Here is a 25,262-nt window from a genome sequence, read left to right as displayed (position 1 = left end):
AGAGAGAGAGAGAGGCAGAGACACAGGCAGAGGGAGAAACAGGCTCCATGCAGGAAGCCTGATGCAGGACTTGATCTCGGGTCCCCAGGATCACACCCCGGGCTGCACACCCCGGGCTGCAGGCAGCGCTAAACCGCTGTGCCACCGGGGCTGCCCAGCAGGTTTATTTCTAAAAAAAAAAATAAGTGGAAAGATTTGTGTCTCCAATTCTTATGCTAAAATCTGCTAAAATCTGAAGGCAATTTTAGCCATGGATATAGACATAGACTTCAATGTCCAGCTCATTAGGGAACATATTTAGTTCAGGGACCCAAGGTCATCATTAGACTTTAGAATTAATGCAGATCACACGTGCCAGTTTAGGAGAAACTAGAGAACACACACCTCCCTGCTCCGCTCCAACACTACTCACTTACCCTTGACAATCACAACTCAAATTTAGCAAAGCTATTTCCTCATTTCGTGGATGCTGACTCTTACTTTTACTTGCTTCTAGACCAGAGTAAGGATTACTTGATGGAATAAGATTGCCGGGCTCCAGTCTCAGCGGCCAAAACACCGAAAACAAAGACAGTCATGGAGAAAGCATTAAGCGGTCAAAAAAGAGGTACTGACTCAGGGTTTCATGAATTTCACTCTTTCCTTAAAATCAAAGGATGACTTCCATTAGAGTCAAAGTAGAAAAGCTTCAGAAATCTGCCTCCTCTCAATTCCACGAGCAAACAATGGGTGACATAACGTACAGGGAAATCCAGAGTACAAGATGTTGTGATGGGGCCACAGAAGCTGTGGAATCCAAACTCCCAGAGAGGATGGGAATCACCTAAAACATCCAATGGCCAGTCTCCTTCTGCAGGAACCCTTTTGGGGACAGAGATCACCAGCTTGGCAAGTCACTTGCTCCACAACTGGAAGGTTTAACTTTTAGGAGGTTTTCCCATAGAGTGAAATGAAATAGATCCAGCAAAATCCCTTCTCTAGGATCAGTTTCTCTTCTTCACCAACACAAACATTTTCCAATGCCCTCCTATACAAAATGTTCTCGAAACATTTAAAGTTAATAATATCCCTCAAAGGCTTTCCTTTCTAGGCCCCAAATATGTTTTTAAAAATGAATTACCTTTCTGATTTCCCTCCATAGAACATGTCTGCTGGCCAGTGGTCCCTGGATTCCAACATCACTGGCATTGACTGAGCTTAGGAACACTCCAACTCTTCTGCAAATGACCTCTTTTCAAGTTATAATCCTTCTAGTCTACAGTTGCAGAACTGACTCATCCCTGTGAAATTCTCATTTTGTTAGTTTCTGCCTGTCAATCAAGCTCACTCAGATTCTCTTTGACTCAGGATTCTGCAAGCCAATGACTGATGTATCCATTCCAGCTTTGTGTGGATGCATCACATGCCATACATCATATGCCAACCTAAAAACCACTTCTTTAGGGGTGCCTGGGTGGCTCAGTCAACTAAGCTTCTGCTTTTGGCTCAGGTCATGATCCCAGGGGCCTGGGATCGAGCCCCATATTTGGGGCTCAGAGGAGAGTCTGCTTCTCCTTCCCTCTCTCCCTCTGCCTCTCACCCTGCTTGCTCATGCTCTCTCTCTCTCTCTCTCAAATAAATAAATAAAATATTTTAAAAAATAAAACAATAAAAACCACTACTTTAGCATTCTACTTTAAAGTCACTGATAGGGATCCCTGGGTGGCGCAGCGGTTTGGCGCCTGCCTTTGGCCCAGGGCGCGATCCTGGAGACCCGGGATCGAATCCCACGTCGGGCTCCCGGTGCATGGAGCCTGCTTCTCCTTCTGCCTATGTCTCTGCCTCTCTCTCTCTCTCTCTCTCTCTGTGTGTGACTATCATAAATAAATAAAAATTAAAAAAAAAAATAAAGTCACTGATAGGCACCTGGATGGCTCAGTCGGTTAAGTGTCTGCCTTTTGCTCAGGTCATGATCCTAGGGTCCTGGGATCCACCCCACTTGCATTTGGCTCTCTGTTCAGCAGGGAATCTGCTTCTCCCTCTGCCACTCCCTGTGCTCATGCTCACCCACTCATGTCCTCTCCAAATAAATAAATAAAATCTTTAAAAAATATATTGATAAAGGGGAGAAAGCCAAAAACAGAGCTAGTCCTCATGAGTCAAAGGGTGAAAAAGGCTACTGAAGGCTTAGGGTAGGAGGGTAAGGATTGGAAACCCTGACACTTATAAACTCTGTGATCTTAGAAAAATTAACCTTTTGGGGCCTGTTTCTTCATCTATACAATGACATTAATATCATCTAATAGGATAGAAATTACTGAAAATGCGTCCTACACATAGTACATGTTCAGTAAATTTGGGTTGAGCAAATGATAAGCATTTTGTGAAGGATGAAAGGTCATAAGACTATAATCCAATATGCTTAGCTGTCTCTAGTCTTTACATTAAAAAATTATGATGTATGTCAACTGCTTAAGGACAATCGGACACTTTTAGAAGCTGCATTTTGGGTCACTAAGATGACAATTAGTAAAACAATCTGTTACCGTAGTGTTCCTCTCTTCAATTACCTTTTGTGAACACTATTTTTTATAGGGGAAATAATCCTACTAAAAGATTTTTTTCATAGTTCCTATTTTGTGACTAGTCTTAATTAGCACAGTCCTCTCCCTGCTTTCCAAGGGCTTTTCTTTACATGTTCCAAACTGTGAAACTTGTTAGACTGTGCTCTCTCCCAAAGCAGAGAACAGTCTGATTTCGTCTGATTCGGATGATAGACATCCAAGTCTTTTCCAACCTGGCCCCAGCTACCATCCCTGCACATCTCTCCTGCATCTCAAGTCTCTCCTGCTCCCCTGCAGCTATCCCTGGCTGCTCCCAGACGCCCTTGATGCCAACAAATATCTATCTGAAGGACACACCTTTCACCCGGACTCCTCCGTAGCTTTCAAGGCTCATCCAGTCCTTTCCCCCCAGGAAGCCTTGTGCACTTGTGATTTCACCCATCAGAGTGCTAGTCACATCAGGTCACAATTGTCCACCACACTGCGCCTTCAGGGCACAAACCATTTTTATCCATGTAACAAGATGCTTGGTACATGGCACCTTTCCCAGCGTTGGCTGAATGAACCGCTGGAGTTTGAGACACAGGACACATGGGGCCTCTGAACAGGATGGAATAATGCCTTCCTTGTTCTACAGGGACATCCTGCTTCTACATCTTTCCTCCACTTCTCACTCCTAGCTGGGTTCCTGTTCGCTGAGTAGATACTTGCCACCCATTCTTTTGAATATATAATTAATCCACACTTCTTTACAGGCTTGAGACCTCTTCCCACTCAAAAAAAATTTTTTTTAAAGATTTATTTATTTATTTATGGTAGACATGGAGAGAGAGGCAGAGACACAGGCAGAGGGAGAAGCAGGCTCCATGCACCGGGAGCCCGACGTGGGACTCGATCCCTGGTCTCCAGGGTCGCGCCCTGGGCCAAAGGCAGGCGCCAAACCACTGAGCCACCCAGGGATCCCCCCACTCAAATTTTTTAAAGAGGCTTTGAGGCTCATGAAATGACTAATGGAGCGAGTGCTCATCAGTGTGGCTACCAGACCAAAAATCGTCGGGTGGGCTTTAACATAAAGAAAATTATAGAAATTGTTTCTCCTGCATGCATGATTCCCACCTCCCTCCCCGCCAAACTCACCGAAGGTAAAGCACAGATCCTGTTTATTTTTGCTTGGTTTCTTAATTATTCCTAGAAATAAGGAGTGCCCGTTGTTGGCCTCCCCCCCCCCCCCCCCATCCATCTGCTACTTCTTTCTTCCGACCGGCCCCCTTGGTGTGGCCGAACCAACTCACTTTCAGCCAGAGTAAGGAATTCCAGGGGCTAGGTAGACGCTAAATATAAATATCTGGTTTTTGCCCCAACGGCTCCCCAAATGGTTCCCATTACTGGGGCTTCCAGCGCAAGCACACGTCCAGGACAGCAATCACAACATCAAATAGGGCCAAGATGACCCCCCTCCGTCCCCCGACGTCCCAATCCGTCACCACCTCCCGGAAGGAAAACAAACGGCCCCAGACACATCCCTCCACGTGCAGCGGGCGCCCCAAGGCCGCGGGCACAGGGGCCACGCGCGCCCCCACCCCCCGCTGCGCGCGCCGCCGCGCCCTTCCAGGTGTCCAGGTGTCCAGGTGTCCAGGCGCACCTGGCGGCGGTGCCCGCGCCTGGGGGGCGGGGTGGGGGCGGGGGCGGGGTGGGGCGCGCTCTCCCGGGCCGGGCCCCCCCGGCCGCCTCCGCGGTGCTGGCGGGGCGCGGGCGGGGGCCGGAGGTGGGGCGCGGGGCGCGGGGCGCGGGGACGGTGGCGGGCGCCCGGCCCGGCGGCTGGACTTACTCGGGTCGCCACTGCGGCGGCGCGCGGCCGAGGAACCGGTTCTTCCCGAGACAAACCGAAAATGGGTAACGGAGAGGCCTGGGCAGCGCCAAGAGGGGTTCGGTCTCTGTGTTTAGGGCAGACACTGCTCCGGCTTCCAGAAATTCGAGCCAGCGGTGGCTTTTTTTTCCTCCTTTCTCTCCTCCTTGAAGGCGCCTGTGCCTCGGGCCGGAGGGGCGCCCTTTGCGCGGCTCGCAGCGGCCCCGCACCCCGGCCGCCCCCGGAGCCGCGTCCCCCTCCCTGGGCCCGACTCCCCTCCGCGCCCGAGCCGAGCCTGGGCCTGCTGCCCGCGCCCCGCGGGGCGTCCGGGGCTCCTCAGCCTTGCAGTGCTTAAACGGGGGGGGGGGGGGGGGCTGGCCTGTCGACATGCGGGAGTTAGGTGTGCTCCAGGTGGCCCTGAGGGGAGGAGGGGCAGTGACAAGGTGTGTGTGTGTGTGTGTGTGTGTGTGTGTGTGTGTGTGTTCCTGCTGGGGTAGGGAGGATTTAATGGAATAAGCAGTGAGACTGAAACTTATTAAGACATCTGGGATTCAGATAAGTTTATAAGTGGTCTTAAAGGTATGTCCTCCAACTTAAGGAAACTGAGACAAAGAGTGGTAAGTGGATTACCCAAAATCGTTCAGCCCGCACTGCACTTTCTGTCCCATCTTGGCCCAGGATCCTTTCTACTAATTTTTTTTTTTTTTTTTTTTTTTTTTTTTTTTTACCTTTTTTTGCATCAAGGAACCCTTTGGGAGGGTAAGGGGAAGTTTCTGTAACCTCAAAATCCCTCTGTATCTGTGAGTTCATAGGGGGCTAGAGCCAACCTGGATTCAACCTGTGAAGTATTTAGGCGTTGGATGAAGCATCCCTCACAGGCCTGTAATCTGAGATGCTCCTTCTTTGGGAACTTCCGCTTACTTGATTAGGGAATCCAATCACAGGCACTGAAAGATATGCAAATGATTTGATGATTTGTTCTTATAAGGACTCCTGCTGCTCCAGAGCATTGCAGGGTTTGCAGTTCTCTCTCCCTCTCAAATAAAATGCCTTCCCCTTCCTCGCTCAATGATTCACATCAAATGAGATCATGTAGGCAAAAGGCCCTCGGAAAGTATAAAGCATGGCATGAATACAGATACAGTTGTGCATATTCTTTCAAACTCATCTAGATTCACAAGCTTTACTGTAGTTTATAGCAGTCAAGAATCTGTTGACTTCTACTAAATACCATGTGCTGGAGTCAGTGTCCTTCACCTTCAAAGACCATAGGTTATAGATTCTGAGATAAGACCAACACACAGGAAATAAATAGAAATACACACAAAGACTGATTTTTGGTCCTAAATTATTAGATGTTTCTATATATGCAGAGCCTGAAACTTTCCAAAATAGGCCATATAAATCAGGTGAGAGGACTTCTTGCAGAAGTCAGTGCACTGATAAATTATGTAAACCCAATGTCTTGTCCTACTAGAAATAATAGAAATATTAACCAAGTCAGCCAGTGATGAGGATGGCTTTGCCTTTTTGAATCCATTGCTTATCCTTTCAACCCATTATGAATATAAAAATTTTTTATGATATAAAAAAGCACATCCAGAGTCTTTGAGAGCTTAGGTGATCAAAAGTTTTATTTAAGGAAGAAGCAACAATAACCCCAAACTACCAAATATAAGTGTCTGCTATGAACTCTGCTATGAATGAAAGTTTCTTTTCTCAAAGACTATAAGCATGGTATTGATCTGAAAATCATATTTTAAAAAAATCAATCTTTGTAATCTTTATAATTCAGAAATTATATATAATATATAATAGAATATGATGATATATATATATTTTAACTTCTCAAAACATTCCTATGGTCTTTGGATAAAGACAGATCGAAACTTTGAACCAGTTTCTGAATTTGAAGGTGTGGAGAATTATCTTATTATTGCTCTTTTGGAAATGCATGTGTTTAAAATATTGGCAGTACCAGATTCAGAAGATAAAGTCATATTCAGAATTTTCTATTTGGGAAAGTTGTTATTTGGGCAAAGTACATTTCTTTTAGTGCAGTATACAAATTCTTCATATTCTCCAAAACGGGAGTAACAGGAGCCAATTTATTGAGTATAATGTATTCCAGACACTTGCTGGAATAAACAATGCTCTCGAGCCCCTCAGATGCACAGCCAATAGGGAGCTGTTGACTACTTGAGGTTTTTACACATCTCTCCGCCAGATCAGAAATCCAAATCCCAAATCAATCACAGGCACAGTGTGGATTTATAGTCCTGTTCGGGCATAGGGTCACAATCTGCAAATGCATTATACCACCTAAGATAGGTTTATTTTTAACATAAAATATACTTATTTTTTCATTTGACATGACTGCAGGTCTGAACAAAGTTTTCAATAAAAATGTAAATGTCCTTTCTAACACTAAGCCAAAACCCAATAAAATATATATTCATAATTATCCACTTGAGAATTTATATGTTTATATTCATCTGTTGATGTATTTATAGATATATGTATCTGTTGAATTTCCATGTAAGTAACTAGTAAATACCATAAGGAATCAATTAGATATCTGTTAGTTTATATTGGATTGAGAACATTCAGCTGTTTACATGTCATAAAATACTAATCTTAACTGCTATCCTAACCTACCTTATGTACAATAAAGAAATGACAGGGTTTTTTGCACATGACGGCATAAAAATTGCTTAAGTGTAGAGTTATACTCTAGCTTTATGGCATAAACACAGAACACATGTGACAGAAATGTATATTTAAACCCAGGTCCTAGTCAAACTCTCAAATACAGATCCATAGAAGGCAGAGGGCAAGAATCAACAGAAGTTTCACAGTTCATTGAGCATTTGTATTGTGTCTACAATGACAGGTTGGGTGTGTTATGAACAATCTTGATTCAAAAGAGATTTTGTGCTTCTCTCTCTCTCTCTCTCACACACACACACACACACACACTTTAAAAATCCTTTCATTATTTATTGGGCAATATAATTTTATATAGAAAAACTTGTCAAAAGCACCTAATGGGAATTTTGCTTAAAGGAGGATGGAGATCCAGCCCGCTAGCTTACATTGAGATTTACTTCTGAGCATCAGTGGGAGAAGATTGGACCATTATGGGAACAGCCAAGAGTCAAGCCAACTCTTCAGGTGTGAGTTAGAAATTCTTATGTGCAGGAACCATTTAAAGAAACTTCTACTAGATCAATAACCCTCTCCCATCCCCCCCCCATATTGGTCTTTTTTCACTTAGCTAAATCACTTAGTACAGTTAGCATCACATTAACTCCTTCAGTGTAGAATGTGTGTGGCCTGGGAGCATGAATGGAAGGTACTAGCATAATATTACCAAGAAAATTGTGCATAAGACCGACCCCTATGCTCTAGGACCTTTATGTTATGAAAAGTACACAGGAATTTTCATCTACTGAAATATCTTGTGATCTGAAAGTCAATTTCTATGCCTAATGCTCTTCTCAAAAAAAAAAATGGTATGAGGTAAGCCAGGTAGATATTTACTCACTAGACAGGAACTTATAAGGTGAGCCATAAATTTTGACTTTAACATACAATTTCTTGTTAGATTAGGGCTGGTTTTCTAATCCATTTATTATTGACTAACAGAAGCAAATACATTTCCCCCATCAACACTTCCAAAGAACATCATCAAATTCTTTAATCATACCAGACATTTTGGAGGTATCTAATGAGGGGATGCTTTATGCACTTATAGCTTAGGAAACCAAGTGTGGGATACAACAGAAGGGTTCTTGGCCAGTGTTCTACTAAAGCAAAGACTTAAGGTTAAGTGATGTTTTACCCGTATCCTATGTCTCATAAATAATTACTATGGTAAACTTTATTGTACATTTACTATTTAAAAAAATTAGTATCTGTTGTGTTCATCTTCCGAAGTTACTGAGATTCAGTCTTTGTCCATATTTAATCTAATTTGCCTGATATTTCTTTTCTTTTTATCACTTTTCTTTCTTGGCACATATATAGTTTTCATTCTCAACTACTATTATAGTTGGAGCTTTCCTGAGCTTCCAATTTGCTTTTATCCAGATCATTCTACTAATTAACATATCCATTTGTGAGCTGCCTTTACTTTTATAAAGAGATGATATCTAACAAGTGCTGTAAGGGAATATGATTCCTTGATGTGGCAGTCACTTGTTCTTGCCCCCACTCCAAAGGCAATGGTTTGATTGTTCTTTTTACATCTCTGTGATATCATATGACAAACAAGCATCAGATTTATTCTTCTTTCTCACAACTAGGAAATTTTTAAAATAGCACCCTTTTCTCCAATAATAAAATTGCACGTGCATTTTAAAAAATCCAAAATAATTGTTCTTCTCGCATAGTTTAGAACAGAACTGCATGCTCCATAAGTAAACTCTAATGGCCAGCAAAATGGAAATATCAGGGAGTTTGACTCATGAAGAGTATGAAGCTGGAGCTCAAGTTTATGACTTCTAGATTATATTTCCCCGGACATACTACTTGTACTTATCTAGGTTAAATCTCATTTGCTATTTCCTTACCATGTTTTTGGCAGGTAGCTGATAGTACTTTTGTTGACTTTTGGTTTATAATTGCAAATTACTATTAACATTTTAATAAAATTGATTCCATTTTGTGAGTTCTGGCATCTTGTAAAAATAAAACGAAACAGGTAGAAAGCCCAGGATAAGAGAGTGTGGGTTCATTGAAAAGATGGAACATGAAGGGTTTATCCTATAAAAGCATAGATTGTGGGCTGAGGCCATTTAGATGAAACAGTCAGCTCTCTATTGGCCAATAATAAGCCTGAACAACAGTACCAGAGGTAGCTGTAAAGATAATTTTCAAACTGCCTTGCTTTGCATGCCAAACCAAGTACCATCTAAGTGCCAAAATTAGTGCCAAAGGAGTAGTGGAAAAGAGAAAACAAACAATCCACTGTTTGTTTGATAAGCATAAAATATTTATAGTGAGGAAAATTATGTTTCCAACATTGTAATTGTCTTTATTTCTTAACATGTAACAAGAGGCACTGAAGAGCTGTTTTTGATAATGAAAACCTAATGTGTCCTTGAATATTAGATATTCAGAGAGCTGAATTGCTGATTGGGGTTGACTTCTTCTGTTTCTGTTTTTGTCTATTTTTTCTTTGTTTTGTTTTATTCTTTGCCTCCATGTGGTTTCTCTCCAAACACCAGACATTTTGTTTGCTTGCTTTGTTTTGCTAGATTATTCTATTTTATCAAACAGACGTTTGATAGCTTAAGCTATCCTTGAAGGAACAAAACTTAAAATTGCTTTATGCACCATTTAAGCCAGTACTTTTATATCACATTAAATCTATATATTAACTAAATCATAGCCCCAAACCAGTATGTTTATGGTGAGCATGAAAGGGGGGCGGGGGGGGGGGAGGGAGGAAATCCCAACAGATAAATTTTATCACTCGCTTTCCAGAATGCACAGCGTGCTGACAAACTAATGGCCATTTTACTCTGAAATCCTTGTCCCTGGATTTCATTTTTTAATTTGCTTGAAGATCCTGAAATAAATGCCTAGCTTAATAATTTGCCTAAACTTAACATGACATAGATATTTCCTTTCAGAGCCTAGAATTTATTTATATATGCAAAAGAAAAATTCAAATCCTGTCACAATCAGCTAAGGAAGCTACTGGATTAGCTGGGGCAAAATGTTTGTTGGAGCGAAAAAGGAGTTATTCCTGGGTGTACGTGTATAACATGATCCCTGTGGTGACTGCAGGGTGACCACTTGTAGCAATTTCTAATCTTTGAAGTTGCGTAAAATTTTGTTAGCAGTCTCAAGTCATTAATTCAATAGGTTTGGGTGTCAGTCCAGCAACACGGGGAATTCTCGGGCACCATCGGATCTATGGAGGCAAAACACACCATGCATGTACCTGCACTCTGCACCGATGGAACTGGATTGCCAGCGAGAAGAGGCGCGGGGGAGGGGGTGGTGGTGGTGAAAGTATGTAGAAAACTAAGTGTGAGCTAGAAACGCTCATCAAACCGTTTGCTTTTTTACCCTTCAAGAAGTTTTGTGCCTGTGGCTTACAAGGATCAAACGTGGATAACTCATTTGAGGGAAGCACTGAGCTGGGAAGCTTGAGAAGAGAGACAGACAGACAGACAGACGGAGAGAGACAGTCTGGGGTCCCGCGCAGGGGAGGAGGGGAGGGGGGCTGTGGCAACGGGGAGGAAGCGCAAGACCAAAGACCATGAAACGACGTGAGCCGGGTTCAGAGAGTTAAGCAAAATTCACCTCGGGCAGGAGGTTTTTCTTGGTCGATTTCGTCCGCAGTCTACGGAAGTCTGGGGAGTCTAGCTGCTCTCGTAAGGCTCGTCTGGGTCTTCCACGCCGGCACGTTCTGATGCTCCCGGAGAAGCCCCGAGACTCCGGGGAGCGGGTCACCGCGTGCAGGCGCGCCCGCCGCTCCCGCTCCGCCTGGGGCCTCTGCAATTCGATTTCAGGCCCTTTTCCCCCTCGGCATTTTTGCGAGTGTGTGTGTGTGTGTGTGTGTGTGTGTGTGTGTAGGGGGGACTACTTGAGAGAGGGGGAAAACTATATAAGAAATTCGAGAACAGACTGTGGGATGCAGAATTGCACACGTGGTCCTGCAAATGGGATAGGAGGGTGGGGGAGGTGGGGAAGAGAAGAAGTGAAACTAGAAATTATATGGTACGGCTTTAGGATTCGAGTCTCCCTTATTCTTTACCAATATATATTGTGTTTGGTTCTCCACAGCTGCACTTATCCAATAAAAGGAGAAGAGGGAAGAGAGTGGCCCGAATAGAGACGTGTCTACGGACGTAAATGTACAAGGAGCTCACCGGCGGGGATTTTTGCGGAAGGACCTCAAGGATGCCGTTTCCCGGGCTGTTTGGAAATAGACGTAGATTATTTCCCCCCAAAGATTATGAACAGTTCTTTTGTCCAAATCCAAGGTGCAATAATGCATAGGCTCCCTAAAACGGGCCATTCAAATTTTAGTTGTTTAGAGATGTCTGAAGTCCTCAAGAATTAGAGAAGTAAAGATGAAAAGACATCTTTTTAAGGATCTGTTTTGGGCAGCTTAACAGGTAGGCGGATACCCGAAAGAGCTGTTTACTTCAGAATATGCCTTCTAGTGGCTAAGAGTCCATATCATTCTAAAACAAAATCAAAAGACAAACCGTCAGTGTGTATGCATCATTTGACAAATAAAATCGAACGCAAATTTCCTTTGGAAAGGGGAGATAGATCAGAGTACTACCGCTGATATTTCAATCAAGTCTAGATTGAAGAAAAAAGTATTCCCTCCATAAGAACTGTTCAGTTTTGTTTTTCTTTTCTAACATGTCTTGAGTTAAACAAAACATGTTAACAAGATTGTAATGAAAACTCTTCGTGATGTAAACATCCAAAGAAATTCTAGATTGATTATATCCTGGGACCGCAAAGATTTTATTACTAGATATCACTTGAAGCAGTGGAACCAGAGGCCGAAAGCCTTAGGACTCTAACTGGGTGGTTGAGGAGATTTTTAGAGGACTACCTCCCAATTAAAAAAAAAAAAAAAAAAAAAAAAAACCTCATAAAATGTAAATGCAAGAAGTCGAGCAGAATTTTATTTTTCCAAGATTAAAATACGTGTTTAGTCGGTTTGGAAGGCCCATTGCCAATTCACGAATATCGGAATAAAACACAAGAGCAAGTGCCAAATACCTGTGGTTTATGTAAACTACATAAAATCACGGGGGTTTTATATTTAGATGGATAATAGACGGATATAAAATGATAGATAAAAATCAGTTGTTATGGCTTGTCGTGGATTTCCATGCGCTTATTAATTTTCCTAAGTTTCATATTTTTTCATTCGCTAACACTTGTCCAATATAAGCTTCTGAAACTGCAGCAAGCATCATTTCCTTACTTCACTTCTCAGAAGTCCATGGGAAAAGACAGCCAGAGATGCTTCTAAGTGAAGCGCGTCCTTGCTGCTTGGCCCCCGGAAGCAGCGAGAGGGGTTTGGCTATCTCCTCCAGGATGCTGGGTGTGAGGGGTGGAGGCGAGGGCACTTCTCCTGCCGCCCCTCGTCCCACCTCCTTAGGCCCGTCTAGCACCGTACTTGGGGTGCGAGGAAGGAAAGGAGAGCGGGTTCGGGCGGGAGCGGTGGGGGTGGGGGCATGTTACCACGCCTCGGTGAGGAAGGCCGATCCGGGAAGCCCTCCGGGACTGCCGGGTCCCACGGAGGGCTGGAGGACCTGCGCTCGGGCCCGCGGGTGGAGCGGGTGTCTCCGGGCGCCCCCCCCCCCGCCCCCCGCCGGCGGTGGCTCTGGCCGCCTGCGCACCCGCTGCAGGGGCGAGCGGCCGGGGCTGGGAAACCCGCTCCCTCCCAGGCGGCCCTATTACCAGCAGCTGCTTCTGCTTAGCCCCGCGAGGATCAGTTTGCCCCAACCCACGGCCTCTCCCTCGCGTCCCTCCCTCCCCTTCCCCTTCCCCTTCCCCGCCTCCCCCTCCCCCCAGCTCCGCAGCGACCCGGCTAGTTCCCGCAGCGGCGCAGTCACGCGCGCGGGTTCTGAGCTCCAGACTGGGGGGCACTGGGACTGGGGGAGGGAGCCCGAGGATTGAACCAGAAAGCCCCGGAGGCTTTGAACCCACCCAGGGAGGTTGGAGGAAGGCTGTGGGCGGTGAGATTAGGAGGCCAGAGGCGCGAAGGGCGCTGGGCTCGGCTTGCCGCAGGCAGGGGCCCCTACACCCGCGCCGGGGAAGCAGTCGGAGGCCTGGGCGGGAGAGACGCCGCCTGTAGCGTCGCGGAGACCGGAGCCGCGAGGAGCGCGCGGGGCCCCGGGGGCTCGGGTAGAGCTGCCCTCGCCGGCGCTGGGGAGTGCGCGCGGGGACCGGGGGCACCGCATCCACGCGCCGCATTTCCCAGCTCGGGCTAGAAACAGTCCCCGGGAAGGGACGCGGCTGCAGGCGCGCACAGAAGCCTTCGATGGCAACTGGGCCCGGGGAGCCGACGGTGCCGGGGAGGCCGCGGTGGGCGCGGGGCACCCGGCTGGCTTCGGCGCGGTCGGGCGGGGCGGGCCGCGCCCCGAGGGGGCCCTGCTGGGTGGGCTGGATTGGGCCTCTCCTCCGAGCGCCCAGTGGCAGCGGGGCCCCGGGCCGTGGCCCCCGGCTGGAAGGGGCCTCCTGCTGGCCCGCGTGCTGCAGAGAGGCCTGCTCTGACCCTGACGACGGTCAGATGCCTTACGCCTGTGCTTCTGAAAAGAGATTTCGCCCAGGTCAGCCGTAATATTTTGGGAAACCAGCCTCTGGGGGCTGAGATCAGTTGGGCTCCCGCACCCCCGAACAGCTTTGTCGTGCCGGCCAAGCGTGCGGAACAATGGCATCTCTCCTGCCTAGAAGTGACCCAAGCAAAATGGCCTATCGGGTCCTTCTCCCCGCCCACCGCCGAGAGTAGGGGGCTCATCCGTCAGCGGAGGGCACACCCATCGCGCCCGCGGCCCGTTTGACAGCTGGAAGGGATCTGAGCGGCCTCGCAGCCGTCCGGCCCTGCGGTGCCGCGGGTGAAGAAACTGGCGTTCCCCGGGGTCAAGGGACCCGCCTAAGATGACACGGCTGCTGCCCTCGGCGTCTAGAATAGTGCCCGGCGCGAGGCGAGTGCTCACCAGTCCCTAGGTGTGCAGTGAGCGAACACCCGGCCAGGCGGTCGCAGGCTCGGGAGCTGCCGCCAGGTCGGAATCCCCGCGCGCCCCTTTAACCGAGGCCCAACCACCGGCGGGGAGGCTGTGCGCCCACCCCGCGCGCCCCGAGGCCAGGGCACGCCGCTCCCGAACCCAGGTGCCCTTTTGAGGACACATCCCCGAGAACCGACCGCGCTCCGCCCTTCACCCTTGCAAACGGATTTCTGAGAATCCGCGCTCTCCAGCCCCCACTCGCACCCCACTTTTCCTTCTGCAGTTCTGGGGGCTTAGTACGGCCAGTACCTTCTCCTTAGCAGCACAAAGTTTACAGGGAAGCCTTTCTCCCCAGCCCCCTCTCCCCTTTCTGGCCGCCCCCCGCGTTTTGGCGGCCTTCACCGCGGCCAAGTGCAAACCTTCCATTTCAAGGCAGGGGTGGAGCTTTTAAGGGTCGCCCAGACCAGCTTTAGCATCACTCCCGCCAACCCCCCACCGTGAACAAATAATGAGTGGGGGAGCGCGTGCGTGCGGTGCATCACAACCTGAAGACAGGACCACACCTCCCCCCCCCCCCCCGCCCCCCGACACACTCCCAGCTCGTCGTTGCCTTTAGCTAGAGCCTTGCGGAATTTCTGGGGCCGCCACCACCCTGGGGGACCCGTGGCTCACAGTCTCGGGAAGCAACGGGCGAGGCGCTGCAAAGTGCGCAGGGAGCCAGCGGCTCGGCCCCGCCCCGGCGGTCTCGGGTTCTTTCTGCCACCGCCGGAGACTGGCTGTGCTGGGTGCAGCCAGACGGTGCCACCTGCCATTTGCTGGAGAAACACCTTTGCTCATGCGTTTAGGGAGGTCGTTATTCGTCAGCCAAGTGCTACCTGAAGACCCCTAGGGCTTTGGCCAGGTAAAGACCTCCCCCTTCCCTAGAAGGTGGATTTGGACGTTTTCGAAAGAGGTAGAGAGTGATTTGGGAGTATTTCCGAAATTTAGACCAGCAACTTAAAAATCACAATCTGACAGACAAAAAAAAAAAAAAAATGTTTGTAAAGCTTGACACTCGTTGTTGGGGGCACCTGCAGGAAAGGCGGATTCTAGCCTCTAACATAAGGCTTGGCATATGGAAATGCAAAGATCATGGAATGAGTAAGTGCCAGTGTTTACAATAATATGGGTAAGGTTTTTTCCCTTGTGGTGAGCTGCTGAGGGCTCAGCCACCACCCTTCCTCTTTCTAAGATTTGTATGAGACCCAAGCAAATAATTCCAATTTCGTGATTATCAGCCCATCTAATACATGTACAATACGGGTAGGATCTGAAATTAGTGTTCCCTCAGACAGCTGTCAATATTTTTCTGAGATTGAATGTTCAGTGTGATCAGAGAAACAGAAGCCCATGCTTATATTCACAGTTAAGGTATGTAAAGTAGCATATAGTTTTTTGACACTGGAAAGGAACTGGCTTCTTTGGGAAAAAAAAAAAAATGAGAGAGATGCTCTCAGATTTCTTCACCAGCAAAGAATTTGGGCGGTATATAATGCCTACAGTAGTTGTCACTGTTGCAGAGAAATCAACAGTGAAAGTATTCTGATGACACAAGTATTTTTTTTTTAAATCCCCTACTCTGTTGTACCTGTGCTTGCACAGGATCCCCACATCTTTCCATTTTCTTATATTAGGAAAAGTTCTAGAAAATATTACAAATCATTCAGGCAAGAAAAAAAATGAATAACGGCATTTCTAAGTCTAGCTGTAGACGTGTGCAAATCTCTCATTTTCCTGAGGTTAAGCCTTGTTTCCCTTTCTGTTGCAATTTAAACCTAAAAGAATATTTATAGGTAATCTTAAATTCTTGGTCCCACGTCTCTCAACAAAGAGATTTTGTTTTGCCTCTACTGTATAAAACTAGAAGCAAGACATTTTGCAATAATGGGGTTTTCACTTTCACCTTTTAATGCCACACACTTTGTCTTCCTTGTATACTTCAAGCAGACATTGCTAATATGTGAATTGAAGCAATATAGAGAAAAGTCTCCCCTTGGCCAGCCAATCTGTGGAGTCTGTGGGGATGCACAGCACTCTTAATTCCTCCAAGCTCCATCTGTGGGAATGATGAAACTCAGCCATTATGGAAGATTATGAGGTTAAATTAATTAGGTTCTTCCATTATACTCCAGTCTTCTGGAGATGCTTGCCATTTTCCCTTGAAATGTCATTATTTCTAGATCTAGTTAGCAGCTGATGCGATTAAAGGGGGAGATAATGTAAATTTAACAATACAAATAACACTTTCTTTCATGTATGTTGAAAAATGCATGAAGGGAAGGACCAGTTAGTTGTACCTGTCTGCCATAAACAACCAATATAACTTCTACTTTGAAAGAATAAAACCAGCCAGTGTGCACTTGGATTCTTCAGTGAATTCTTGAATCAATACTTTTGTTTCATGTTTTCATGTTCTCAGTAATGTTAACGTATCCAGTTACAAACTCTTGCCAGTAAGAAAGAAAATATGCCCTGCCGTGCACCCTTCTAAACACTTTTAAAGAATCATGCTTTATTTTCATTTGGAATTATGATTCTGATTGTCTGCTGTATCTCTGCAATCTCCAATGGATAATGAGTAGACACACTTAATTCCCTACACTAATCACCTGAGTTGAAAACCAGGGCCACATTAGCAGACCCAATAATATCTCTTAACTTGTACAAAAGTGGCACTCTAGGCACAAAAATAGCACTAATTATGATATTTATTTTGCCACTGGAGAAACAGATCAGAAAGACCGGTAGGCTAATGATCTATACAGCAAGTATTAAAAACAGATGTATTCCTGTTGCATTACAGAGTTAAGACTGTATTAATAGGTGATAAACTGTACAATCCTAATAAAATAAGTGCAATATAATAATTTTCTGATTCTTTTCAGCCTCTCAAGGATTATTTTATTAGTCGTGTAGTTAATAAAAACTTTGGTAATTCAATAGCCACTATTCCTAGGACCAATATTTCAACAGATCAGAGATCATAGATAAAAGCTCCTTTGTCTGCAAATAACAGTTTTGTGTTCTTTGCTTGAGGTATTTTCAGTTTTTCCCTATTTCCTATGAAATGAGAGGCACTGCAAAATATGATTCAGCTTATTAAAATCACAGCTCATTTAGGGGCAGGAGGTCCAGGTACACCGTGGGACTTCTAATGCGTTTGTGGATTTGCCTTGGCGGGTGGATGGGCGGTTCAGGCGGGCTTACAAGCCAGTCTTCAATTCAGAGATATGCGAAACGGTGTGACGTCGCCACTACTCGCTCCTCCACCCCGGGGTGCCTGTGTTCGGGCCGAGGGATCACTTTGGGGCGTCTACTGTGGGTTGTGCAGCCTCCACGGATTCCAGGTGAAGACAAGCTGGAGTCAGGGATGCCTGGGTGGGCAGAGAGCCTGCGTACCCTGGTAACTGTAGGCTTAGGCACCCACAGACAGTGACATCGCCAAAAGCTGCCTCTGACTTTTCAAAATCTTAAATCCTTGTCCTAAATGCGCATGAAAGCCCTTAGGTAGTATATCACTAGTCTGGGAACCTAAAAGTACAAAAGTATTTGGAACTGGGACTATCTCTGGTTTATGGAAACTTACAGTTTTGGAAATGGTAATTGGGTTGAGAAGAGGGAACAGAACAATGAAGTCTAAAGATTCAAACTGACTAAAATATCCTATAAACAATGCATTTAAAATTTACAGAGAGCCCAAAGTAGGTCACCAGCTATTGGAAAGCTATGCCTTCCGCTAACCCCCACTTTTTTTCCACCTTCTTTCCTTTGCCATGTTCCCAAATCAACACTTTCTTCACTTTCCAAAAGGAGGATCTAGATTTTGGAACTTTGAAATCTTTATCCTGCCAGACCTACTAGAGATAGAAGTTACTAAAGCCTAGGTAGTCAGATATGGGAGAGAGGGGGGGGAAAGAGAAGAGAAGCTTAATGTTTTAATGGAGTTTGCCCCTCGTTTCTCAGCGAGCTCTCTTTTAGCGGAGGGAGGGGGAACCGTAAAATTTTCTGCAGCACACACTATAAAATGCGTTTTGCTGAAAGTTTTAATACTTAATTTAAAGTCAAAGGACATTTTTTTTGACCACTTTAGCTCTTGCTGTTCATCTGGGAGAAAATCCAGGTGGCAAATTTAAGTAATTCAGTAAAATTTTCCAGTGTTGCCTTGTTTAAGGCAAACATCTTGAGGGGAGCAGGTACTTGGAGACACAAATCAAAATCTGTTTTTGTTGAAACAAGAAGCAATTAGTATCCATTAAAATATTCATTAGTTCAGAATTTTAAAAAGTAGGTTCAGTACAGAGGAGGAAACAAAATGGATGAATCATCAAAAGTGGGATTCACTGTTAGTAAAGTTCTTCAGAACACCTTTGAACAATCTTATCTCTCAAGCAATATTCAAACTTGGATGGGAGAGGTACCCGTGATGCTTTTGCATTGTGAAATAGAGTTAACAAAGAACTTAATCCAGCACTTCCGGAAAGGCAAGGAAAAAAATATGGATTCTGATACTTATGAATTAATCATTCTGATACTTAGGAATTAATCATTGTGAATTAGTCTAAAGAAAAATAGGATGACTCATTCAAGGAAAATTCTTAATCTTTTCTTATTGGTAACTTACTAGGAAATACTTTCAATAATTGCATTAACTGCTTTCTGACTTGGACATATTTTTCATGCATTATCAAAATAACCTATTATTTGAATACATTTTTAAAGGAAATTCTGCAGAAAGCACATGGAATTCACCTTGTTTTTAAAAACAGAAACAAAAATGATCCTAGTGTAGTTAGTACTTTTTTTTTTTTTTTTCCACAAGAGATGTGATGAAACCAAGCCTCAGAACATTTTTTAATGTTGATAGAGCAGGTTTGAAAAAACTTGTCATATAAATCAAACTGTTCTGGGGGCAAACCCATGTTGTTTTTAAACCACAGAGTGGGTCACTGGGTGTGGTTATGCACATGGTTGAATGGTGAATGTATAGATTAAAATACATTTTGCCACACTAGTTTCCAGAGGATTGTTTTGGCCTGGTGTTCCAAACCATGAGCCAAAACTTTGGTCAGTATTTTGACAACAGAGCCAGGAAAAACAAAAAAGGCTTAGCCTGTGAAAAAGAAATGAAGATGTAGTGAAGGAAAACAGTAGTCTCTCTGCCACTACCTTACTCAATCCATATGTGGGCTTAAACACAGGAAATACCCACCATTCACCGCAATCAAGCCAGAGGCTTGTGCATCAGAAAGTGCCTTGTGGAACTAATTGGACTCTATTAAGATTGTCATTGACATGGGAAAGCATTTTGAAATTTTAAATCAGAACATGCAATGTACATAGAAAAAGATAACAGTCACATTGTTGATTCAGGACTACAAAATATAGGCATAATACACACATGGACGTGAAAGATTTGTATGCGTTATTCAGTGATGTACTGTATTAATTACCATTCAGGAGCATGTTTGTCTTCCTTCACTTCATGTGTTTGCTTTTAATCTGCAATCTTTCCAGAATGGGCAGATTTCACTGAATGTATTCTGGCTCCACCTCATGAGCAGAGAAAATCCAAGCATTGCCAATTTAAAATGATAATCAACAAAGTTCATGGTACTTGCTATAACAGTAAAGTTTACAGAAAAAAAAAAACAGAGTTGGAAATAATGGAACTTCAGGGAACTTTTTTGCTCATGATATTGGACAAAACACATATACTGTAAGTATTCAAGCTCGCATACAAATCTAATTTTGCCAGCAAATTTTTGGGAAAGGGTATGCTACAGCATTTCTACTTTCAGATATCCTTAAAAATTATGTAAATATGGCATATATGGGAACCTTATCCTCTCTTTGTTCTTGTCACAGTACATCACATTATTACTTTGAGGCTCTACAGTGGAACATTTGTGCTTAGTTCTGACAACTGTCTCAATGTTATGGTTGCCAATCATATTTGTTTTATAGATAAGGTTAACTTGTTGCTAATATTCTTGGGTCTAAAATCATTATTTGGTTTGCTTTCTTTAAAAGTATCATTTCCCAGTATTATGGGGAACATGCTATATTTCATCTACCTAAATTTGGGGGAAGGCATTACATTGGGTAGTCATTTGATTCAAGATTTCTTTTATTATGGAGGGTGATGATAATCATAGCCATAATCTACTTCAGAAGGCAACTGATGATAAATAAAAGCAAGATGATTTCTTTCTACATTTTTCAGTCCAATGTTTACTGCCATTTTTTGGTAGTAAGCTTCTTTATTTAGTTAGTTTCAAAATGTCTTCTTTGTCATGGGTCACTTCTAGTGTAGTTCAACATTTCTCCAATTTCAAAAACAAAATGATTGTGTCTAGGGAGGGTATATAATTTGTGTTCATGAAACTTAGATTTACCATGAAGATACTGCCAAAGGAAAGGGGAAATTGGACAAGCAACAAATAATTGGAAGGCTCTGATGCATGTGTGTGTGTGTTGGTGTGTTTAAATCATAATCCTACTATTATGAAAATTAAAATCTTATCATCTGATTGCCAGGTTCTTTATATTAATTCTGAGATCTAATTCCAGATCTTTATTGGTATTAACTCACTTAATCCTCACAACACTCCTCTGGAGTAGATGCATTGATTACTCCAATTTTATGAGTCACAGAGAAGTAACTTGTCTGAAGACACACAGCTAGAAATCAGATCCTAAATATTTTATTGAGAAATGATAAAACACTGGGATCATAGTCTATGCTAATCTAAAAAGTATGCAGAAAATAATAAAATACTATGAGGCAAAAAGTGGGCAAATGAAAAATAGCCATTGTGGAAATATGTCATTATATCAGTTTGATATGGTGTCATCCCGCCACCAATTACATTGTCTTTCATATATGTACATCATGTGTTCACACATCATGCCAGTTTATAATAAAAGGGTCTTGCTGAGATAGAAATTCTTTTCAGTGTGGAGGAAAAGTGCTAGACTATAAAAAAGGAGAATGGAAAAACATTGATTATTTACATTTTCTAAAAGTAAAATAATTTTAAGGAGGGGTGGGATTAAGGAGGGAGACTGGGGAATAAAAGGGGAATAGCTTTGCTTTGAAGTCAAGCAAAACTGTGATTCTTGCACAGGGCTGAGCCCTCAATTTCTCCATCTGCAAAATGGAAGTAGTGCAAACTCACAGGATTTTGAGTATCATGGGTGGCAATCTCACCTTGGGAAATGTTTAAGCAGCCTGGTTTGTGGCAGATGCTCTGCAATTAGACAGCTGGGTCTGAATCTGAATTGTAAGACTGAGATAAATTCATCTTTTCAGCTTTCATTTCATGTTGTGAAGTTGTTATGAAGACGACAGCCTTACAACATTGTATTGAGAATTAAATTAAATAATGTAGATTAGGCACCTAGTAGAATTCTTGGCATAGAGTAGATGCTCAATGAGTGCCAATTATTTGAGAAAGGGTAAAACAAGATCAATAGAATTTGAATCCCCATGCCCTTTCTCATCCCTTAAAAAAAGAAAAAAAAAGCCCAAATAATAAATTTCTTTTTTCCATATAGCAGAGGCCTGGATTCTACATTTCTTATTTCTTTCTCTCTTGTGCTTTTTATATTTGAACATCAGCTTTTTCATCTATAAAATGGGTGTATATTCACTCTTAACTCGGTAGTGGTAAATTCTTACGATATCATTAGAACATCTTTAGATGGAATTGAATTTCTTGAAATTGCACCTCTACGGTACTACACATAAAAATTATTAATGAACCGACATTTAGTGAGACATGAGCTATGATTTTGTCAGGCCAAATTCTTAACCCCAGAAACCCAGGGGGTAATTTTACTTCATTGGCATGAATAGGATGATAATTTATCCAAACAGATTTAATTCCAAAACGTAATTTCAGGACAAATCTTTCCTTGTTTTAAAACCAATTGTGTGTATGGATAATTTTCATGCAACAACTTACAAATGCCAGTGGGAAAAATAAGTGAAAGAAAATATAAAAATATTTCCAGACTTAAAGGAAAGACTGTCAGTTGAGAATGCTGTGGGTGACAGTTACACTGTAAGTCACCAAGAAAAGATCAAGGCACTTTGGACAGTACCTCTGTGTTCTTTATGTCCTGACCTTTGTTATAGCAGACTTGGAGTGATCTTGACTAAAAATCACCCCTAAGGGTACAATGAAATTTGCTCGTTAAACTATTTTAGTGTTTTTTCTGGATATCATGCATAACATGCTGCTGTCTCTCTGTGGTGGAACCAAAAGCTAATAGCTTTTACTGATTCTGCAGATAAATATCATATGTCACCACTCATTAAAAACCTGTTCTAAAATTCAAGTTCCCATTTATCAACACTGTCTTTATTTTCAATTCATGAATGTAAAAAATAACACTCAAAAACACTTGTAAAGAATCCATAGTTAGTTATGGATAGAAAATTTTAACCTGAATATTACAGAGTAATTTTATGGATTTATATTTGGCTCCTATATATCTTCTTTGTTTCTTTTGAAATATAGTTCTAAGTACTGTCTGTGGCTCAGTTATCTATAAGTAACCTGACCATATATTTTATTTTCCAAACAAGGATACTTTTGAGGGTTGTCCAGAACAACAGGGATTGTCCTGGGAATAGAGGGAGGGAAAGCCACCTTATCTATAAGCATAGATTTAATCAACCTCGGGATTTAATTCTATAGGTTAAAGAATAAGTTGATGGTTTCATGAAAAAAAAAAAGCCACAATTTTTATCAATTAATACCCATATTGATCCATAGCATATTGAAAGCAAATGTGCAAGAATCTTTAAAACCTAATAATTTTTAAAATTATCTACTGAGTTGCCAGAAATCCACATTATCCTAGACTATTGCTGATCTTTGGATCAAATTACGTGACCATTTTTGTCTTTTCATTAACAGGTCTTAGTTTTTTTTTTTTTTTAAGATTTTATTTATTTATCTGAGAGAGAGAAAGAGGGTGTGTACAGGGTGGGGAGAAGCGGGGAGGGATGGAGAGGGAGAAGCAGACTCCCCACTGAGCAGGAGGGTCTAATGGGGGCTCAATGCCCTGAGTCAAAGGCAGATGCTTAACCAAGTGAGCCACCCAGGCGCTCCAACAGGTCTTAGTTTTGAGAACAGGCATGCACAATCAAAAAAGAAAATAAATGTCCTGGAGAATAAATATTGTTTTCTCTTTTTCTTTTTGCATTATTTTTTTTTAAAGATTTTATTTATTTATTCATGATAGTCATACAGAGAGAGAGAGAGAGAGAGGCAGAGACACAGGCAGAGAGGGAGAAGCAGGCTCCATGCACCGGGAGCCCGACGTGGGATTCGATCCCAGGCCTCCAGGATCGCGCCCCAGGCCAAAAGCAGGCACCAAACCGCTGCACCACCCAGGGATCCCTTCTTTTTGCATTATATCTCTGGCTTTTAAAACAGTGTGTTGAACTTACAAGGTATTTATTAAATATCAATTGAATAAATGAAAAAGTGAATTAAGATGTTTCTGGTTAATCCAGGGCTCTCTGGATAACTTAGACCTAATCAAGAAATAAAAGCATTTTCTTATTCTGAATTTCTATTTAAAAAGAAGACCAGGGATGCCTGGGTGGCTCAGCAAGTGATCCTGGCGTGCCATGGAGTCCCACATCAGCTCCCTGCATGGAGCCTGCTTCTCCCTCTGCCTGTGTCTCTGCCTCTCTGTGTCTCTCATGAATAAGCAAATAAAATCTTTTTTTTTTATTTTTTTAAAGAAGATCACTTTCTACCCCTTTCTGGAAGATATACATTTATAAATATGGCTATATTATTTACTAAAAAATCAAGCCACAATGGATTGATTACTAAGAGAAATCACACAAATAATTCCATAGACACAGAAATGCTACTTCAACAAAATAAGCATCTTTGATGTTTTATCTTGAGGGAGCCATTTTTATGAGTAACATGTTCCTTCAAATTCTTGAGAAATAATAAATATCTAATAATGTCCTTTTCTCCTTCACTGTTGAGTCAGTTACATAGTGGCAGTATTTTCCCCCCCATATTTAGACACTTTTGATACCACAACTAATTTCATCTTCCAGAAAATAAATCAGAATTTTGTCTATGCTTTATTTAAGAAGCAGCTTGTTCAGACAATACAAATACTTTATGATCCCTTGTTATCCTAGGGTCTCAAGGTTGGAATGCAACCTGGAAGCTATCTGTTCTAGACACTTGACCCTCCATCTTCAACTCTGCAGTCTTTCCCCAAATGTCCTATATATTTTTGTCCTTGACCCAGCTCTGAGACTTGAGGAACAAAGAAGCTACTTTCATGAAGTACCAACAAGTAGTCTCTTTTCTAAAACCTCACACTACTCTCAGGAGTAGTCTTTCTCCTTACTGCTCCTCTCAAATTATTAGAAGCGCATGCCATTCCACTAAGCCACTCTTCAAACCTCTCAGCCAATGAAAAGACTTTGGCTGATGGTCCTTCTCTCCACCTGAAGCCCTGCTGTCGCCTTGAGTTACTTGAGTGCCCAGAGGTTGAGTGCCACACCAAGGACTTTCAGTTCTTCCCTCTTCCTCACCTCACTCTCCTCTCCACTTCATTCAGGTGACAGTTTCCCCTCAGACACTATCGTCATCTGCATTTTCCCCACCTCTAATATCACTAGTTTTTGAGCCCAACTCTGACCACAACCCTCTTGTTTTCAGCTTGTCTGTTCATGTACTCCACACCATAATGTTTCTTTCATCTCACTTGGAAACTTTGGTCACTGATCATTTTACTTTATACAAATATATTAGCCTTTACTGTTTTTATCTCAGTCCTATCTGAATTAAAGCTTGCAGGTCATCATTCCAGTAGTAAAAACAATCTTTCCAATGACCTAATGTTCCTCTAACCTTTGTTTTGACTCTATCATTAAATATTAAATATTAAATCACTAAATTTGGTGAGCCCAACCACTTACTTCCTCTGGGTCATATAACATGGCAGCTTGGTACTGCTGTATTCATGACCCCATGGGGTCTCAATAGTCCTGCATTAAATTAGCTCAGTCATTAAATCAAATCAAGTCATTTTCTTACTCTAATTCTTAAACCTCTGATCTTGTAC

General features: G+C 43.1%; 1 protein-coding gene and 2 long non-coding RNA genes across 12 annotated transcripts in view; 2 read left to right on the top strand and 1 right to left on the bottom strand.

Annotated features, from left to right (window-relative positions):
• EYA1 (EYA transcriptional coactivator and phosphatase 1) overlaps positions 1 to 25,262 on the bottom strand; it is a 419,064-nt gene that overhangs the window by 345,568 nt on the left and 48,234 nt on the right. For 2 of the 8 annotated variants that reach the window (XM_077876591.1, XM_077876592.1), the window contains exon 1: positions 3,836 to 4,011. The exons of 1 other annotated variant lie outside the window; for it this stretch is intronic. The gene's annotated coding sequence lies outside the window, so the exon portion shown is untranslated. Of the gene's footprint in view, positions 1 to 3,835; positions 4,012 to 4,371; positions 4,602 to 25,262 lie in introns of those variants that run through there. 5 more of the 8 variants (XM_077876590.1, XM_077876589.1, XM_077876587.1 and 2 more) reach the window with 3 other exon arrangements.
• On the top strand, positions 4,321 to 12,015 carry LOC144300515 (uncharacterized). Its single transcript, XR_013367181.1, has 2 exons — positions 4,321 to 4,436; positions 11,191 to 12,015. It is a non-coding gene; the product is annotated as an uncharacterized LOC144300515 (long non-coding RNA).
• Positions 14,713 to 25,262, top strand: part of LOC144300512 (uncharacterized) — a 57,254-nt gene continuing 46,704 nt past the window's right edge. For all 3 annotated transcript variants that reach the window (XR_013367177.1, XR_013367179.1, XR_013367178.1), the window contains exon 1: positions 14,713 to 15,006. This is a non-coding gene — a long non-coding RNA (uncharacterized LOC144300512). The remainder of the gene's footprint in view (positions 15,007 to 25,262) is intronic.

Source organism: Canis aureus, chromosome 28 (genome assembly GCF_053574225.1).
Source record: "Canis aureus isolate CA01 chromosome 28, VMU_Caureus_v.1.0, whole genome shotgun sequence".
NCBI classification, from domain to species: domain Eukaryota; kingdom Metazoa; phylum Chordata; class Mammalia; order Carnivora; family Canidae; genus Canis; species Canis aureus.
The sequence above is the reverse complement of the archived record's forward strand: the minus strand, read 5'-3'. Positions and strand labels throughout refer to the sequence as shown.